This window comes from Saimiri boliviensis, chromosome 2 (genome assembly GCF_048565385.1).
Source record: "Saimiri boliviensis isolate mSaiBol1 chromosome 2, mSaiBol1.pri, whole genome shotgun sequence".
NCBI classification, from domain to species: domain Eukaryota; kingdom Metazoa; phylum Chordata; class Mammalia; order Primates; family Cebidae; genus Saimiri; species Saimiri boliviensis.
The window spans coordinates 15,827,111-15,847,140 of record NC_133450.1 but is presented as its reverse complement, the minus strand read 5'-3'; positions in this window follow the sequence as shown (position 1 = coordinate 15,847,140).

Here is a 20,030-nt window from a genome sequence, read left to right as displayed (position 1 = left end):
ATTCTTCCTCTCCAATGCCCCTAACCCTACGCTGCTGAACAATGTTTGAAAAAACCATACACAGGGTCTCCAGCCTCTCCTGGGATCACAGCATCCCATCAGAACCCTCACCCACATCCCACACCACAGCTACGCCAGCCTCTAATCAGTCTTACAGAATCCCCACCCCATCTCCACTTCCTGCCTCGGGAAGTTGGCCTTGTCTTCTACCTCATCGAGGAAAACAAAGCCCTCAAAAGGGCCATGCAAGGTCCCCTAAGCTTATGAATGGATATAATTCTGTTTGTCTCCTCCCCATCTCCTTTGGAGAACATTGTTTACTCTCAAGTTCAAGGTATTCCTGTTACCGATGCTCTTCAAGTGTCCCCCGTCCCCTCTTCTTGGCCCAAGACCCTGTTTCCTGCCCAGTGGTTCCTTTTCCTTCTGAGTTCGAGCCCTCTCTCATCAGCCTTTCTTTGTGCAGCTTATAAATGTGTCCCAGAGCCTGCCACAGTTGTAGAGAAGGCAAAGGTCTTTCTTGATCTCCCATTTTCTCCAGCAATTGCTCCATCTTCCTGGCCAAGGTTGTTAAAAAATCTGACTGGGCGTGATCCCTTCACTGGGAGCAAGGTCTCACCTCCTCACCACTGAAAGTGTTCCAGCAAAGTTTACAGAAGGTCACCTTCTAGATAACAAACTCATGCTCAGTAAACACCTTTCGGACCATATCTTATGTGAATGCTCCACTGCTCTTTCCTTAAAAGTCCCTTACCCTGTTCTTAGCCCTGGCCTCTGGCTCCTGCAACCAATCTTGCATTCTTCCCTCTCCCCTCCTAAGTCAACTTCCTCTGTGTTCCCGGTTTCCCCTCTTCCTTCAGGATCCCCCAAGATTCTACTTTTTTCAGCCCACATGCTCAGGTAGAGAGCTTTTTCTCAAGCTCATAGTTGTATCCCATGGATAGACAAAAGGAACCCAACGTAACCAAGTCCTTCTTCAGCCGTCTCTTGGTTGAATTTGCCCAAGAACCTACAGACACCTGATTTCCGGACTGATTCTCCCTTCCCACAACTTCCAAGTCACAAAAGGAAACTCACTAAGTCTGGGTACCCAGAAATAGAAGAAGAAGAAAGATCGAAAATGCAAGAAAGAGGGGAGAAAAATATCTACAAAATCAAGAAACAATGGGATTACTGAGATCACTAAGGACATAAAAAACAAGTTATTCTTCTGAGAAAGAAAACTCATATTTATTGAGTGTCTATAGGTGCCAGCAAGTATGAAGCACTTGGCATATATTAGAAGTCCAATGCACTATTCATTGCACGACAGAGCCACCTGCACTTCGCATATATTAGCTTGGTTTATACTAACAATCATCATGTGAGGTAGGGATGATCCTTCTTATTTTGTGGAAGAGAAAATACATGCCAAACAAGAGAACTTTCCCAAAGTCACAAAGCCAGGAAATGCCAAAGTCGAGACTCAGACTCAAACCAGCTCTCTCCAAAGTCCTGAGGCAGGAGAGAAATATATCAAGATTCTAGACAGAAGAAAAATGCCAAGATGGAGAGACGGGAAATTGAGAAGTCTCACAAACTTCTGAATATGAATATGAATAGAAGAAAAACAGGAACAACTGTCACAAAATAGAATAAGCACAAAAGCTTGGGAATTATTTTCCTATACCCAATCTCTTCTCTTTCTTTAATAGAGCCATAACACTCAATAGTTACCTGGCTCAGTAGTATTTCTCTTCCAAATGATGTGTTTAAAAATATGTATACTAAATTTCATTTCTGTTCTTTACAAGACCAGATACACATGAGACCTCTTTACCATTGGGTTGAGCCCACTGCATTTTTCAGAGATTCCACAAATCTTCTGAGCATTTCAACTGTCCATGGTGATGAGGGAATTTTGTACACACCACATTGCTTTCCAGTACTAGCGCCATAGACATTCAGCACTCACTACATCAACTCTCTGGGAGCTCAGAGACACTTTTCTGAAGCTTAATCTTGATCACAGCCTTTCACTCACATCACTGACTTTTGAAAGTAAAAATCCTAGCCTTTTTTTATATATACATAACTTTTTGGATTCTTGTGATAGATTTGGGATGGGAGATGGAATAAGAATGAGAAAATTCTTTACTTGGCTTTTTCTCTAAATTTACTATTATTTTCTATCAGTCAAGAGAGCAATCTCTTCTTCTTTCACTTAGCTTTGGAAATAAACCAGCAAAAACTACATTGGATGGCTCAGGGATAGTTCTTGGGTATATGGGGGAGTGGGGTGTGTGTGCGTGTGTGCGTGTGTGTGTGTGTGTGTGTGTGTGTACTGAGGCTGGGCTGAAGGCATTTTTCCTCAGGGAATGACCACTGAAAATCACCTCTCCAGCAAGGCCATCTTCTTTTAGGAAAATTGAAAACTAATCAAGTACTGTCTTTAAATATTATAGTGAGAAAGGGGAAATGATTCTGACCAATATATAACAAAAATCTCAATATTAGTCCAATTGCTTAAAGTTTACATCTCAACTTAGATTCTGTTAGCTATTCAACAAACACTTCCGCAATGCAAGAGCAGTTCAAAAAATATTTAACTGAGGCACACCATCTTGATATTCTACTGTTTTTCTCCTTGCCTAATGATTTCTTCCAGCTAGACTTAAAATATGGGGTGATATGCAGGGCAAGAACTATGATTCTTGTATTCCCTCAGGCCCTGCTTACCCACCCACGAGTTACCTAAAAAAAAAAACCCACATTTTTGCCAACTCTTCCAGTCAGTTTTCTCTCAAGCTTGTATTAGAGAATAGGTTGCCCATTCCCCTGGAATCCTGCTCATCTCCCGCTTGATTATGGGCAACTTAATTTATCTTAGTGCCCCAGTGGAGCCTGACAAATAGTAGGCAGTCAATGAATATGAACAGAAGAAAGGAAGGGTGGATGGGGGAAAAAAGGAGGAACAGTAGGAGGGAGAGAAGGGAAAACCTCTGTCCCCAAGTCATTGTGAAATTCACACTGAAGGATGAAGCAAACCCCATAAAAATCACTTGTGGGGGAAACAAAACGATGACAGAATTAGAAAATTAGATCTTAACCCCAAGATTCAACAGAGAGAAACCAGCGCTGTGTCTCTGAGTGGGATTCAAGTGCAGTGTTAAGAGGAATGGCCCAAAGGGCAGTTTAACGGAATGGAACCTTGGTAAAGTCAAGGTACCACAGCAACCCCCAAATCCTGAGAAACCATCTTTGGGGGCTTCAGACTTTGATCGCACACAAACTCTAAGTGAACGTGGCCCTTCTACAGTCACTTCTCATTTTCCTGTTAATCTCCCACTTGATTATGGGCAAATGAATTTATCTTAGTGCCCCAGTGGACACTGGCAAATAGTAGGCAGTCAATGAATATGGACAGAAGAAAGGAAGGGAGGACGGGAAAGAAAGGAGGGAAGGCAGGAGGGAAGGAAGGGGGGGAAGGGGTAGAGGGAGAGAGGAGCTTAGCATGTTGAAAGCATGTGTACAGTACAGAAACAGATGAAGCAAAAATCAAATGAGTAGCAGGACCTAGCTCAAGAGACAGCTGAAATGCCCAGAAAACTGTGTGGAATCTTTGAAAAATGCAATGGGCTCAGCTTAATTGTGAAGAGGTCTCCCATGTCCCTTGTGGTCAAGACAAACCAGGCAAACCTGAGGCTGGACACACAGAACGTGGTGCCCTATTCTTTGTTCGCCTGAGGGCCAGGGCCAGAAGTTAACATACAGCCTCACAAACAAGTATTTTCTAAAAAAAGAAGAAAGGAAGGAAGGAAGGAGGGAGGGAGGGAGGGAGGGAGGGAGGGAGGAAAGAAAGAAAGAAGAAAGAAAATTGTTGAATGAATGCAAAGCTCATCTCTAAGGCTCTTTTCAGCTGACATTATGACATTACGGGACTCTGCCTTCTAGGATCTCCCGTGGCAGGCAAATCCCTCTGACATGCCTCCACCCCATGCATGCACCTGACAAGACAGAAAAGAAGAGCGCTTCCATCTGGAGGCCAACGTGAGGTAAAATGAAAGCTTGACGTTGAGAAGCACCCTCACTGTTCCAGCTTGGGGGCCTCTCTACTGCTATTAACCAAACTGATGTTTTCTCTGTCAGTCAATGGCAGTGGACACTATGTCGGGAGAAGAGTCAAGATTCGACATCTACCTCCTGGTTACCTGCTTGATTGATGGTCTACACCACAGAAATGTCCCATATCTTTCCCATACCACAGCCCCTTCCAGCCAAACTCTATATAGAGAAAAGGACTAGCTCCCATCCTCAGGCATGTTTTCACTCTTCATTCCATTCCCTTCTGTTCTCATGAAGGAGTCCAGCCTGTTTGGCCTTGCCTAAGAAAGAATGACATAGGGAAAACTGTAAAAGGCCAGGGGCTCCCTTGGTGGAAAGAATTACAAATGAGTTTTTCCTTGCTCACATTGGTGAATGGGCAGTCAATCACTATGAAAGGAAGGCAGGGAAGGAGGGGTAAGGAGAAAGAGAGAAAGAAAGGGAGGAAATAAGACAGGGCTTGTAGACAGTAACTGACGAGCATGTATATGCTGATGAAATGAGCACTGAAATATGTGAGCAGCTCCTGTCTCAAACCCACAGCTAAAAAACCCAGAGAAATTTTGGAGAATGCATTTCGGCGAAACAGAAGCCACTGAGTCAAAGTTCAAAATAACTAGGTTTGCATCTCTGAGAAGCTGTTTTCTAGCTGGGCAAAAAAGTCTCTTTCACCCAGTCGTATGTATGAACTCTTGCTTTCCTCCCTGATGGAACTGGAAGCTCTTCATACAGCCACAGCGTGGCTCTGGGTTTGTGGTCCTAGACCAGGCTTTCATGGGATTCCCCTCTGGCCTCATCGTTCCTCGCGAAACTTCAGGGCTACCTCATGGCCTACAGGATAAAGTCCAAGTTCCTCACGTGGTACTTGAGGTGGCCATGGGCCTGGCTCCCCCGGCACCCTCATCTTGGTCTCTCCATTATGACAGCACCCCATGGCTCATAGTTCCCTCCTGCATCTCTGTGCTTTTGCTCATGGTTCCACTCTGCCTGGAACCCTCACCTACCTTACCCCTAGGCCAGCTGCTGCTAAGGCCTCTTTCTGAAGCCTGCCATGGTGCCTCCCTCCTCCCTCTGTGCGTGACTTCTGCCCCAACACGTGGCATGCCTCTCCCATTGCACTGGCCACATCCTGTCACATTGATCAGCTTCATAGTTTTACTCCCACTGGACAGTGAGGTCCTTTGAAGAGAAACAATGTCTTACCCCTCTCTCTGAATCTTCACCACAGAGAACCACGCCCGGCACACAGTAGGCATTCAGTAAATATGTGTTGGGTAAAGAAATGAATGAATCAGTGACCATCTTCTCCCTGCTCTTGAAACCCAAATGTCCGTTAGAAGATTGAACACTAAGTTTGAAACCACCTTGACTGTTGCTGCCTCCATCCAACCACTTTGCAGGTGCCTATTTTGTGCCTTTTACCCTCATAACTTTATTTCTCTTACATTCCCCTCTGTCACTTCAACAACGTTCCAGCCTCCAAGCACTGAGCAGCTGATGAGGCTGGAACCCTAGCAATTATGGTAACTACCAGAAAGTATCAACTCCCAGAGATGCCCACGTTAGCCAGGGGGTATCTGGAGGTAAATACTGAGCCAAAATGTGTTCCTGGAGCCCCAGAGCATGTGGTGGGAGATAATGCTTTCTATTTTACCTAAACCAAGGAGAACTTGGCATGCAAGTGTGGGGGTGCCACAGCAGGAATGCGGAATTTCGTTCCAGACCCTTCCTTACTCAGATTGGAAATGTGTAAACAGCCGCTAGAAAAATATCCGTCAGGATTACTACAGACACGATCAGGGCTCTGTGTGGAAGATCAGCCTAAGTGACTTCAACATTCTCTGTCCCTCTATTGACAGGTCTCAGTCTTTGAGTTCAAATTTGTTAACCTGCAGTGAGTTTCTTTATGAGGGCTGTGATTTGGGCCCGATTATTGCATTCCCCATTTCTTCCTCCCCAGTGGGGACTGGAAAGACGCTGAGGCCCGGCATGTCCCTTCTCCTGGCTCTTCACTAGAGAGGGCTTGAGGCTTTTCCTCTCCTGGGTTCTTCCAAGGTCCAACTTATGAAAACAAAAGTGAAAATGTGAGCTATAAAGACAGTTACCAAAATGTAATTGACTAGAAATCACTCCTGAGTCTCACTGACACACACAAAATATACGACACCTCTCTGGTGACTGAAGGCAGAGTGAATAGCCGCAGCAGCAGGCTTGACAGTGACGCTTTAAATGCCATGGGCACAAGCACCTCCCTGGACCTTAGCTAGGCATCTGTAGTAAATCTCCAGCCACAGGACCTTCTGGTATCTTTCATGGTCTACCTGTCAGTTTGAAGACTGGCAGCAGCCTGGAGCCCTCAACCAGATGAGCAGCAAAAGAGGAAAATAAGGAGTAATTCATGAAAGAGTCATTGTCAAAGGACTCTTGGGACTATTTGAAAGAAAGTTGGGGGACTGGAGCCCTACAGAGCAGCAAGGGGAGGTGCCAGAGAAATCGCATTTTGTGGCTGTTGCCATGATTCTAAGCCACAGCAAAATGGATGGTTTCCCTATATGGTTCTGTTGCACTCTGGACAATCGGGACTAAGACGACTGATTCCTGAGGAGGAGTTTGGAAGTAAAGAGGAATGGTGATTTCAGATTCATGAAGACATCCCGAATGGGGGCGTGGAGGGGATTGGGAGAGCAGGACAGCAGAGGCCTGCCACTGGCAATGCAGGCTCTCAATGGCATGCCCCAGCAGACTGTGAGGGCCGGGAGGGACCTGTTGTTTGACAGCAGTGAAGGGGGCAAGGCCCCTTTTGTCATAATTATCCAATGACTGACAAAGGAAGGCTTTCCTGACTCAGGGGGACCCAGGAAATAGGGCCTTCCAGTCCTCTGCGCGGCTTGGCAGGGCAGCAATACAAGTTCTGCACAAGGCAGGAAAATGAGATCTGAGGCCACTGCTTGTCACAGCCTTGTTAAAGAAGGGCACACTGCTCCAGGCCCATCACACGGGAGGCCCCTTTCTGCCCCATGACTACCCACCCCTTCTATACCCTGCAAGACTCATGGGATGGGCCTTAAGGGAAAAAGAAAGGAAAGAAAACCTGTAAACTTTCACAAGGCATCAACAGACTGAATCCCGAAGGGCACACAAATACCATTAATATCCCCAGCTCCCAAACCTCCCCCAGGCCAGTCTTCCTGGCCTCCCAAGACCAGAAGTGGGTTCTCTTCATGTGAAAGGATCTCTAAATGCTAAGAGGTGTTTTTGAAAAGAATCATGCAAAACTCAAAAGAATCCTTATGAACCTGGTGAAGATGATGGATACAACGGTACCACCTGCAGCCAAACCCTCTCAACCGGCAAGAGGAGCCTCTGGCTAAAGGTCAGTTATTCAGCACGCTGGGGATTAATCACAGAGTTCAAGAATATGCAAAGAAAGAGAAACAGAAAGGAGGGAGAGGTGGAGGAAGAGCCTGTCACCTCCATTTTCTCTCTCTGGGAGCCACATAGAGTGAAGAAAAGGCATCAGGGTTGGGAGGTCCGGTGTGGTTTGGAGGTCAACGTGGTGGGTGGTCCAGTATGGGTGGTATTCTAAATGTCAATATAAAGGGTAGGTCCACCCTCTTCCCTCTACCAGACATTTGCCCTCTGCTGCTTCTAAAAGGATACATCTTAGAGAATAAAAGAGGGAGACAGAATAAGAGGAAAGTAAAGACATTACCTCGCCTTTTTCGTTTGCCACTTTGAGCAAGTCACTGTGCCTATCCTGGGTTGCCTGACACGTTTTCTAATAAGTAGGCAATTAGCTGGGAATTTTCTGACTTTCCCTGGCACCAGAATTACAGCCAGATCTTAACATGAGAGCTGAAGCGCTTCCTCACCCAAAATGGACCCGATGGGAGGGAAGGTGGAGTGCTGTTGTGTTCTGGTATGAGTCACTACCATGCATTCCACCTCCTTGAACCTTACTCTTAATTGCATGCTTTAGCCAAGATACGGCAAAAGGAGAGCCTGGGAGTAAGTCTCCATCAGCAGATAATACCCATCTTGTTTGCTGCTCATTTTCTACCCATGGGAAAAAGAACTCCTAACCTCTGGAGTCAGTAGTCTGGCCACAGAAAAACTCATCCAAGTGACTTGGGGAAGAGATAAGATGCCCTGGCCCCATGTGGTGCAGAGAGGTGGGTGGCATCTCCTGTAGTCCCCATTCCTTCTATTACGTGTGGTTTTCCTACTTGGATTAGTGGCTTCTTGGCAGTGAAGGGCCAGTAAGAAGAATGTGAGACCTGGAGTGAAATATGTCTTGATTCTATGTCCCAGCCCCATCACCTGCTGCTGGTGGGTATGACCTTGAGCAAGTCACCGAAGCTGTCTGGTACCTAGGATGCCGCCCTCCCCCACGGCAAAGAGTGATTGCATTTTTGTTCCGGCGCACACAAGAGACCGGCAAGCTTAAACTGCTCGATGGACCAGGAACTGTCGACAGGCACTTCAATTTCTCTTTGGAATAAAAATAAGTTAAGAAAGAAAAAAAAGCAAGTTGAAGGGAAATGTAGAGGAAGCAGATTTGTCTCCAGTGGCCAAACAATGAGTTATGTAGTTTTTCCACTGGATCATTTATATTTTTTCTGTATGGATAACAGCAGAGGATAATAAATAATAATAATATAATAATATTATATAAAAGTAATAAAAGTAATCAAATGGTTACTCTTCAAAAATAAACAGTTAAATATTTCACAATAGAGTCATTAATTGTGTGTGTGTATGTACACCTAACACAGAGGCAACGGCTTCATATACAGTATTGTTGGGGGATTCTAATCCAGAAAATTCTAACCTCTTGATTTCTCTTTAATCTTTTTAAGAGGCTTCCTCTTACTTTGTTGTAATCGCCTTTGGGACATCTATGAGTCTCTTTGTCAGAAAAGGCCCAGAAGCCTGGGCTTAAAGATATAGAAGTGGGGAAAATCCCCCACCACTGTAAGCAGCAAGCATTGATTTTATTGAATGGGAGTCACATTGTGCTGTCTTGCTGCATGTATACCCAGTAGTCTACAGGTTATAACTCAATAAACCAGGTAGGAGAGGGGAAGGGAAAGTACAAGCCCCTCTTGGAAAAAAAGAATAAACTGGTGCTATGCCAGTTGCTAAATGGGGCAGCACCAGGGACCAGGATCAGACGTAGAGAAGGGGTCATCTTCTGCTCCCCCGTCCACCATTGCAGTCACAGCAGTGGCTTTCCCTGATAGGGGCTGGCGTGAGTGCACTTAGAGACAGCCTTTCCAGGGCTCTTTGCAGCAACTGTGCCCCTGTTAAAAGTGAGCCCATGATACCCAGGCTTACAAGAAGGGCAGGACCTCTCTCTCTCTTCCTATACAGAGTGGCAGCATCCCAGAAATGGACAGCAGACAAGCTGCAGAGCTGTCTGCCCTAGACTGGAGAAGAGGCTCTGTCCCAAGCCCATTTCGGTGGTAGCCACCAGAGGAGCATTCCTGCAGACCTCGGTCACACTGCAGCCAGAAGCTAAAGGACAATGTCTATACAAACAGGTCTTGAGCCCTGTGACAGGGGCACGATAGGAAAGCAGATTGTGTTCTTTCCTGTCCAGGGCAAGGAGCTGGTGCGGCCCCTACTCCTGCTCCTGGCCCTGAGACCTCGACACATCCCAACACAACTCCCCCCACCATCCCCTCACCCCAACTCCACTCCCCATAAGGGCAGATTCCTCCACTCATCACCAGGCTACCCAAGGGCTGGCCAGCGTTTACTCTTTAGTGCCACCTACTTGCATGGAGGCCAAACTGCACCACCAAATAAAAAGCCTGCAAGAAGGGCACAGCGCTAGCATGGGAGACTAGCTTCCTAAGACCTCTGCATTCCCAGCCCTGCAGAAGATAGTGTGCCAGTATGTTTCAGGATAGTGTGTTGTATACCCAACACGTCACTCCAACAAGCAGCATTTGAAAGAACCACTGCATAAAATCTATCCATAACCAAGCAACCCATACAGAGACTTGGTCCCCTGAAAGCATCCAGAAATGAAACCAAATGGTCACACGCAACATACAACACAGTCACACCTTCTGGGGAAAAATAAATTTTAAAATTCTCGGCCAAACAATAGCAAATTCAAAAGTAAGAAGTGACAGCTTCTTTAGCTGAGAAGGAATCTCTCAGCTAATAATATATTTTATATATAGCACTGCTACAAGAACTCTAGCAGTACAAAAAGACAGTGTTCTGACACACACAAAAAATCACACTAGCTTTCTAGCCATGGATCTTTACCAACGTGAAAATTCTGAAATGACAGAGGACTCAAAGTATGGATTGTAAAGAGGCTCAATGAGATCCAAGAGAAAGTTAAAAACAAACATACAGAAATCAGAAAAACAATTCAACATACATATATATATATATGAGACAGAGTCTTGCTCTGTCACCCATGATGGAGTGCAGTGGCATGATCTCAGCTCACTGCAACCTCTACCTCCTGGATTCAAGCAATTCTCCTGCCTCGGCCTTCCTAGTAGCTGGGATTATAGGCTTCCGCCACCACACCTGGCTAGTTTTTCTATTTTTAGTAGAGACAGTGTTTCACCATTTTGGCCAGTCTGGTCACAAACTCCTAGACACAAATGATCCACCTGCTTTGGCCTCCCAAAGAGCTGGGATTATAGGCATTAGCCACTGCATCCGATAGAGGTGGCTATATTTAAAATAAACAAAACATCTTAAAATAAAAAATTTGCAAGAGTAATTTCAAAATACAGTTGAAAACTTTAGTACTAGACTAAATCAAGCAGAAGAATTTTAGAGCTTGAAGACCAGTCCTTTGAATTAACTCAGTCAGATAAAAATAAATAATATATATATGTATCTTCAGATGAACAAAACCTTCGGGAAATATACGGGATTATGTAAAGTGACCAAACTTATGACTTATAGGCATTTCTAATACAGGAGAAGAAGAAAAAGTTACCAATTTGGAAAAGATATTTAAGGCAATAATTCAGGAAATTTATCTGATCTTGCTAGAGAGGTAGACATCCAGTTACAAGAACTTCAGAAAACACCTGCAAGATACTATATAAGGTGAATATTACCAAGGCATATAGACATCAGACCGTCCAAGGTCATTGCTGAAGAAAAAATTTTAAAGGCAGCTAGATAAAAAGGTCAAATCATCTATAAAGAAAATCCCATCAGACTAACAGCAGATTTCTCAGGAGAAGTTTTGCACATCAGAAGTCATTGAGAGCCTATCTTTAGCCTTCTTAAAGAAGAAATGTCAATCAAGAATTTTATATCCTAATAAACTAAGCTTCATAAAAAAATATAAGTCTTTCCCAGACAAGTAAATGCCATGGGAATTCATCACCACTACACCTAGCCTACAATAAATGCTCAAAGTATTTCTAAACATAGAAACAAAAAGACAATACTCACTATGGAAAGGCACACATACGTGTGAAGTTCACAGATCCTATAAAACAGTTATACAATTGAGACTACAAAGCAACCAGCTAACAGCACTACGACAGAAACAAACCTCACATATCAATATTAATCTTGGCTGTAAACAGCCTAAATATTTCACTTGAAAGATACACATTGGTAAATTGGATTTTAAAAATAAGACCTAACCATCTGATGCCTGCAAGACACCTACTTAATGTATAAAGACTCCCACAGGCTCAAAGTAAAGGGGTGAAAAATGATCTGTCACTCAAATGAAAATCAAAAAACAGTAGGGGGTGCTATTCTTTGATAGGACTTCAATTCAAAAAGAAGACTTAACTATCCTAAATATAAACACACCCAACACTGGAGCACCCAGATTTATAAAACAAATTATACTAGACCTCAGAAAAGTATAGACAGCCATACAAAAATAAGGAAGGACTTCAATATCCCACTGACAGCACTAGGCAGATCATCAAGGCAAAAAACTAACAAACTCTGGATTTATTTATACTGGACTCTTGACCAAATGGACCTAATAAACATCTACAGAACATGCCACCCAGCAACTTCAGAATATATATTTTTCTCATATGCATATAAAACATTCTCTAAAATGAACCATATCCTTAACTTTAAAGGAAGTCTTAATAAATTCAAAAAATGAAATCATATTAAGTATCTTCTCAGATCACAATGGATTAAAATCAGACATTACCAAAAGGAATTCTCAAAACCACACAAGTACATGGAAACTAAACAACTTGCTCCTGAAAGACTTTTCAGTAAACAATGAAATTAAGACAGAAATCAAAAACATTTTTGAAACAAATGAAAACAGAGACACAACATACCAAAACCTCTGGGACACAGAAAAAGCAGTGCTAAGAGGGAGGTTTATAGCATTTCATGTCTTCATCAAAAAGATAGAAAGATCTCAAATTAGCAGCCTACCATCACACATCAAGAAACTATGAAAACAAGAATAAACTCAAAGCTAGCAGAAGAAAAGAAATAACAAAGATTAAAGGAGGACGTAATGACATTGAGACAAAAAAAAAATCATACAAAGAATCAATGAAATGAAGCTCGTTCTTTGAAAGGATAAACTGATAGACCAGTAACTAGATTAACCATGTTAAAAGGAGAGAAGATTTAAATAAATAGACTCAGAACTAATAAAGTTGACATTACAACTGATTCCACAGAAATTAAAAAAAAAAAAAAAGATCATCAGAGACTACGATGAACATTTCTGTGCACACAAACTAGAAATTCTAGAGGAAATGAATAAATTCCTGAAGACATACAATCTTCCCAGATTGAATCAGGAAGAAACAGCAATCCTGAACAGATTGATAAGAGTAATAAAATTGAATCTGTGATTTAAATTTTTCCTACAGGAAAAAAAATAAAGCCCAGGACAAGATGGATTCACAGCCAAATGTTATCAAATGTAAAAAGAAATGCTGGTACCAATATTACTGAAACTATTCCAAAAACCAAAGAGGAGAGATTCCTTCCTAACTCATTCTATGAAATCAGCATCATCCTGATACTCAAATCTAACAAGGACACAACAGAGAAAGAAAGCTACAGGTCAGTATCTTTGGTAAATATATACATGAAGTTCCTCAACAAAATACCAGAAAACTGAATCCAACAGCACATCAAAAGATAATTTGAGGGATACAAGGATGGTTCAATATATGCAAATTAATAAATGTGATTCACCACATAAACAGAATTAAAAATGAAAACCATATGATCATCCCAATAAATACAGAAAAGGCATTTGATAAAATCTAGTATCCTTTCATGAAAAAAAATATACTCAACAAAATAGACATCAAAGGAACATACCTCAAAATAATAAGAGCCATATCTGACAACCCCCAGCCAACATCAAAAATGATAAAAAGTTGAAATTATTCTCCCTAAGAACTGGAACAACACAAGGATGTTCACTCTCACCCTGGCTATTCAAAATAGTACTGAAAGTCCTAGCCAGAGAAATCAGGCAAGATAAAGAAATAAAAGGCATCCAAGCAGGAAAAGAGGCAGTCAAATTATCTGTTGACTGATGACATGATTTTATACCTAGAAAATCCTAAAGATCTCTTCAATACTCTTAGACTTGATTAACAATTTCAGTAAAGTTTTAGGATACAAAATTAACATCCAAAATCAATTACATTTCTATACACTAACAACACTCAAGCTGAAAACCAAATCAAGAACTCAACCCCATTTATAGTAGCCACAAAAAAATATACCTAGGAATACATTTATCCAAGGGAGTGAAAGGTCTCTACAAGGAGAACTACGAAACTGATGAAAGAAACGGTAGATGACACAGACAAATGAAAAACACCCCATGTACGATGGATAGGAAGAATGAATGGCGTTAAAGTGGCATACTGCCCAAAGCAATCTAGAGATTCAGCACAATTTCTATCAAATTAACAATGTCAGTTTTCAGAGAATTAGAAAAAACAATCCTAAAGTTCATAAGAACCAAAAAAGAGTCCAAATAGCCGAAGCAATCCTAAGCAAAAGAAACAGAGCTGGAGCCGTTACATTACCCCACTTCAAACTATAGTACAAGACTATAACAACCAAAACAGCATGGTGCTGGTAAAAATAGAAATATAGATCAAATGGAACAGAATAGAGAAGCCAGAAATAAAGCCACATAGCTACAACCAACTTTATCTTTGGCAAAGTCAACAAAAATAGGTAATGGAGAAAGGACACAAATGGTACTGGGAAAACTAAATAGCTATGTGCAGAAGAATCAAAATGGACCCCATATCTCTCACTATATACAAAAATTAACACAATATGGGCTAACGATTTAAATGTAAGATCCGAAACTATAAAAATCCTAGAAAAAAAAAACTAGGAAAAATTCTTCTAGACATTGTCCTGGGGAAATAATTTATGACTAAGACCTCAAAAGCAAATACAACAAAAACAAAAATAGACAAATAAACTTAATCAACTAAAGAGTTTCTGCACAGCAAAAGAAACAATAATCAGACAATCTTACTTGAAATTTAAAAAGGGAGACCATATTTGCAAACTACGCATCTAACAAAAGACTAGTATCTAGAATCTATCATGAACTCAAATGAATAAGAAAAAAAAACTATTAAAGTGACATAGTAGACACTTCCCAAGAGAAGACATACAAGCTGCCAACAAATATATGAAAAAATCTTCAACATCACTAAGTATCAGAGAAATGCAAATTAAAACCAGAATGAGATACCATTTCACCACCACTCAGAATAGCTATTATCAAAAAGTCATAAAATAAAAGATGTTGGCAAGGAAGCAGAGAAAGGGAATACTTCTACACTGTTGGTATAAATGTAAATTAAATTAGTTCATCTCCTGTGGAAAACAGTATAGCAGTATCTCAAAGAAAGAAAAATAAAACAACTATTTGACCCAGGAATCTTGCCACTGGGTATCTACCCAAAATAAAAAGAATCATTATATCAAAAAGATACCTGCACTTGGATGTTTTTCACAGCACTATTCACAATAGCAAAGATATGGAATCAACCTACGTGTCCGTCAACAGATGATGAGATAAAGAAAATGTGGTATATATTCACCATGAAATACTATGCAGCCATAGAAAAGAATGAAATCATGTCCTTTGCAGCAACATGGATGGAGAACGGAGGCCTTTAGCATAAGTGAACTAACTCAGAAACAGAAAATCAAACACTGCATGTTCTTACTTATAAGTGGGAGCTGAACAATGGGTACACATGAACACAGAGATGATAAGAGTAGACACTGGCAACTCCAAAATGGGGGAAGGTGGGAGGGGGATGAGGGCTAAAAAGTTACCTAGTGTACAGTGTTCACTACTTGGATGGCGGATTCACTACATATCCATGTAACAAACCTGCATATGTACCCCCTGAACCTAAGTAAAACTAAATAACAAACTAGCGAGATACATGGACAGAGAACCTGCTTTGTAATTTTCAGAAAGTCACTGACATTTCCCCGTGTCTGTCTCCCTATTCCACAACTGCGAAAATCATTGTTTTTCTCACCTTCAGCAGATGCAAGCTTCTTAGGCAGAGATACAAAATCTGATACATTGCTTGGGCTTGGCATATAATTTATGTGCTAAATAACCCGCTCTGTCCTCACACTGGTTCAAGAGGCATTGAATTGAGGCCAAGTATTTTCAGTGTCTGGCCTTGATTCTTCTTCAAAGGTCCTCTAGTCAAGCCGGCTTCACACACGTCTCAGATGCCAATGGATGAGTTATTTTGTCTGGAACACTCAGTTTGGCCCTTGGAGGGACTGGTCTCATAAGGTCCCCTCCTCTGTCCCAGCCCTTCTACCAGTGGGCAGAAAATCGGTCTTGTATCCCAGCATCCACAGGGCTGGGCTACTGAAGCTGCTCAAGAGTGGGCATTCAGTATATGTCAAGCTTCCCAGAGGGCAGCCAGGCCCTGAGGGGTCTGCAGCCAGGATCTGGAAGCTGGTGTGGTTATGGGACTGACTGGTTCCCTGTCTCCACAGCAGTCCCACTGTTCTGCCCCCATTAGCTTTCCTCTTTGCCCAAGTGAGGAGGCAGATTCGGCTCAGTATTTGAGAGGCTCTTGTCTCTGGCTCCTACATCCAACCACCAAGGCAGAAAGAGGTTGGAAAGCAGGAGCTCAGCTTCAGGTGCTTCTGGCCTCTAGCTACAGGAAACTGCCTCCCCAACCCTTTCTCATAAAGAGACTACCCAGTTCATGGCACAACACATGAATACAAAGTGTTTCTATGGCTTGAATCTTCCACAAATCAGGGAGGAAAATGGTCTCCTGTTTCCACCCAAGAAACAAAATAATACGTGTTCAAACCAAGAACCATTTTTGGACAGAAGGAGAAAAAAAAAAGAAAGGTTTAGATAAGCAAGAAGTGGTGAAGCTCTTTATTTTCTGCAGATCATCATGACGTCAGTTTCAAGACCCACCCACCTGGGAGCATGAGAAATTCTTTCTTAGAAGGTTTGGACTGGGGTCTTGGGGCCTGTACCTGCACACACTGCCCCTCGCCCTCTGGCAGGGCTGCCCTAGGTCTTTTCTGCCCAAGCCCACCGTACTGTCCTTTCTCTTCAGGAAGCTACACACAGGCCCTCTGTGTGGGACTCCAGGCTTCTCGCTGCCCTATCCCCAACCTGAAAGGAAAGCCTCTCTTTCCCATCACTGCATTCCAAATCACTCTACTCCTTGTCAAACGAAAACTTTTGAGCCTGGCTTTTGAAACAGACAACCAGGAATACTCCTCCCCTTATATTTCTCCCTAGAGGAAACGAAATCAAAACCTGGGATCTGCTTGATGCAAGACAAGAGGAAAGGAGGAAGCAGAGGGAGAGGAGAGAAAAATAGACTGTGTATTATTCAATCACACTTGCTTTCAGAAGGAGTTACAATTTCTGTTGTAGCTGGTGACCAGTAGAGCTGATCTTCTAAGTTTGACTTAGAGTTTGTGATTTGTTTTAGTCGTTTTAAAGCATTCCCCCCTTCACAGAAAATGTCTTATAACAAAGTAATCCCAGCCAGGTGTGGTGGCTCAACCCTATAATCCCAGCACTTGGGAGGCCGAGGCAGGCAGATCACAAGGTCGGGAGTTTGAGACCAGCCTGACCAACATGGTGAAACCTCATCTCTACTAAAAAAAAAAAAAAATACAAAAATTAGCTAGGCATGGTGGCATGCACCTGTAATCCCAGCTACTGAGGAGGCTGAGACAAGAGAATCCCTTGAACCCAGGAGGCAGAGGTTGCAGTGAGCCAAGATTGCAACTCTAGCCTGGGCCACAGAGCAAGACTCCATCTCAAAACAAACAAACCACAAAGTAATCTCAAATGAGGAGATATATTTGCAGTATTCTCTGGGCAAACAGATCTATCTTAAATATTAATCAGAATATTTAATTAAGCAGAATTATTCTTTGGAGCCATTCAGGTTTCTCTGCTACCTGACAAGTCCTATACCTTTTTTAAAATGCCCTGTCTTACAGGAAGCCTGCCTTGACTGACACCATACAAACTTATCCTCACACTTCCTTAATTCCTATCAGTTTTGTGATAACTTTTTGTACTTTTGAACGCAATCATATACAGCCTTACTGCCGCTTTTTTACCTCCCCAGAGCACATTGCTCAGAGCTACCTAACTCTACAGTGCAAAACTTTGAGGGCAGTGAACATGACCTAGTTGTTCCATCATTTTCCCAGGGCCTCCTACATAATAGGGACCCACAAATATTTATTAAATGAATGAATGGCTTATACAATCTTAACAAGTTGCTATTGCCATTAGCTGTTTCTCCTTTTTTCCTCAGCAATAATTCAGTGAAAAAACAATGTTTAGGGTTAATATTCACTCATGGAAATAATGAAATGGCCTGTTACTTTTCTATAAAATCAAATAACTGAAGAACAAAATGTTCTTTAAGGCATTGATTAATGTTCTATAGCAAATACTGAAATGTGCAGCCATAAATCATGCTGACATCATGTGTATTGCTATTTCTTACATTTGCAACTAAGGCTGTTGATGCTAGAATGTTAAAGAAGTTTCTTTATTTCAAAATAAATTCGTATCTCCTTGAGGTCCTGTGGTTGTTCTTTGCTTCAAGCATTTGCAAAACAATTCAAAAGAGCCATTGATATAGGCATTTTACAGACAACAGCATCGATTATTATATTGGAAAATATTTTAATATTATCACATTCCAAATGAGGAAAAATCCTTACTTATCTTGCATGATTCCAAATAATGAATAATGACCTTTAAATTCATTTAATAAACAGAAGACTTCCTAATAAATTGTATGACATTTGTTTTAGTTTTAGACTCATGTCTTTTTAAATTTATTTCTAAGAACAAGTCACCCAAAACTTGAAATACTTCACACGAAGACCATGTACGGATGCTGACCTGTGTGCCACTTCAAGTCTATAGAGCCATCACTCTGGCTTCTTCGGCTGATGCAAGTTCCTAGAGGTGACCAGCTAAAAAGCAGCCATGGTTGGTATTCTGCCTTCAGAAATCTTCCAGCATGCTTTCCGTTTGTCTGGGCTGCTATCCTTTGTCCTGGACTCTTCTCACACACTGCATCCTTCCAACCTCCCCTCTAGCTCACCCCAAATCTGGGCTCCCTTCTGCTCCCACTCTCTGCAGAGCCCCTTTGCTCAACACCACGGTTTTGGATTTGCTCTTTATTCATTGAATATCTTCCAAGCTCCTGCCATGTCTATGCACTGTGCCAAGCCTATGAAATTAATGAGAGAAAGAGAGCTCCCTTTAGGAACTCTCAATGTGGGAAAGATGACAAACGTCAATAACTGGGTAACTGCTGTTACCAAGGGATCATTGGAAGGCCATCTAATCCAGTCCTGGAGTGACAGAAAGGCTTCTAGGAAGCTGATCCCTTGTGGAACAGCAGCCAAGAAATAGCACATGCAAGACCCCTCTAGGGCCTCTCAGAGCTAATTGGGGAGACACTATAGGGGCTGGAGCCCCACCGAGCAGCTAGGGCAGGGCCAGATAAATATTGTTTTATGGTCATTGTTATGATCCAGTCCTATGAAGATAAGCAAGAAGCCCTTTCTAATACAATTATTTTATATCTAGGTCTTTTGAGTTTTCTAAGAAATACAGGCTCATTTACTGTCATTTTGGAAAATTATTTTGATAGTCAATAAAGTCTCAGATTACATTGCTGTTGTTCTCTAAGTGACTAATGCTACTTAAATCTAAATACTTCGCCCTGATGAGAAAATGTGAAAAGGCAAATGATATCTTAGTACTATTATGAAAATAATTCTGACTTCATAGGCTCTCTAAAAGAATCTCAGATTACTACTTGGATCACTAGACCGTATTTTGAGAACTGCTAATGGGGAGTATAATCTTAAAGTAGATTTTAACGGGGAGTATAATCTTAAAATAGATTTTAACAATGTGTCTGGATTAGTAGGGAAGAAATTCTGTGACTGATGAATGATGCCTGCCTTGGGCACAGGAGCAATGCATAATCTCATATTTCCTAAGTATATAGACACTCAAATTCTATCTACAGTAATATGATTGGTTTTTAAATAAGCATTCCATTATCTGTACATCCAAACGAAATCTGTTCTTCAAAGTAGTTGTCTTTAGAATGTAGTTATTGCAACAATTATTGCAGTTCACTGTGATTTAACTATTGGAGTTCACTGTAAATACAAAATACAAATCAAACTCATTACTTTATAGGCAAACTTGGTTTTGATCAAAATGATACTTAGGAGTTGGATAAGTTACTTAAACTGCCAGTTGTGACTCCAAATGACTTCCACTTCCTGGACAAATTAAATCTTCCTTGAAGGATGCAAATGTGTGATTAACAAAGTAATAAGATTATCCCACAAAGGCTGGGCACGGTGGCTCACACCTGTAATCTCAGCATTTTGGGAGTCTG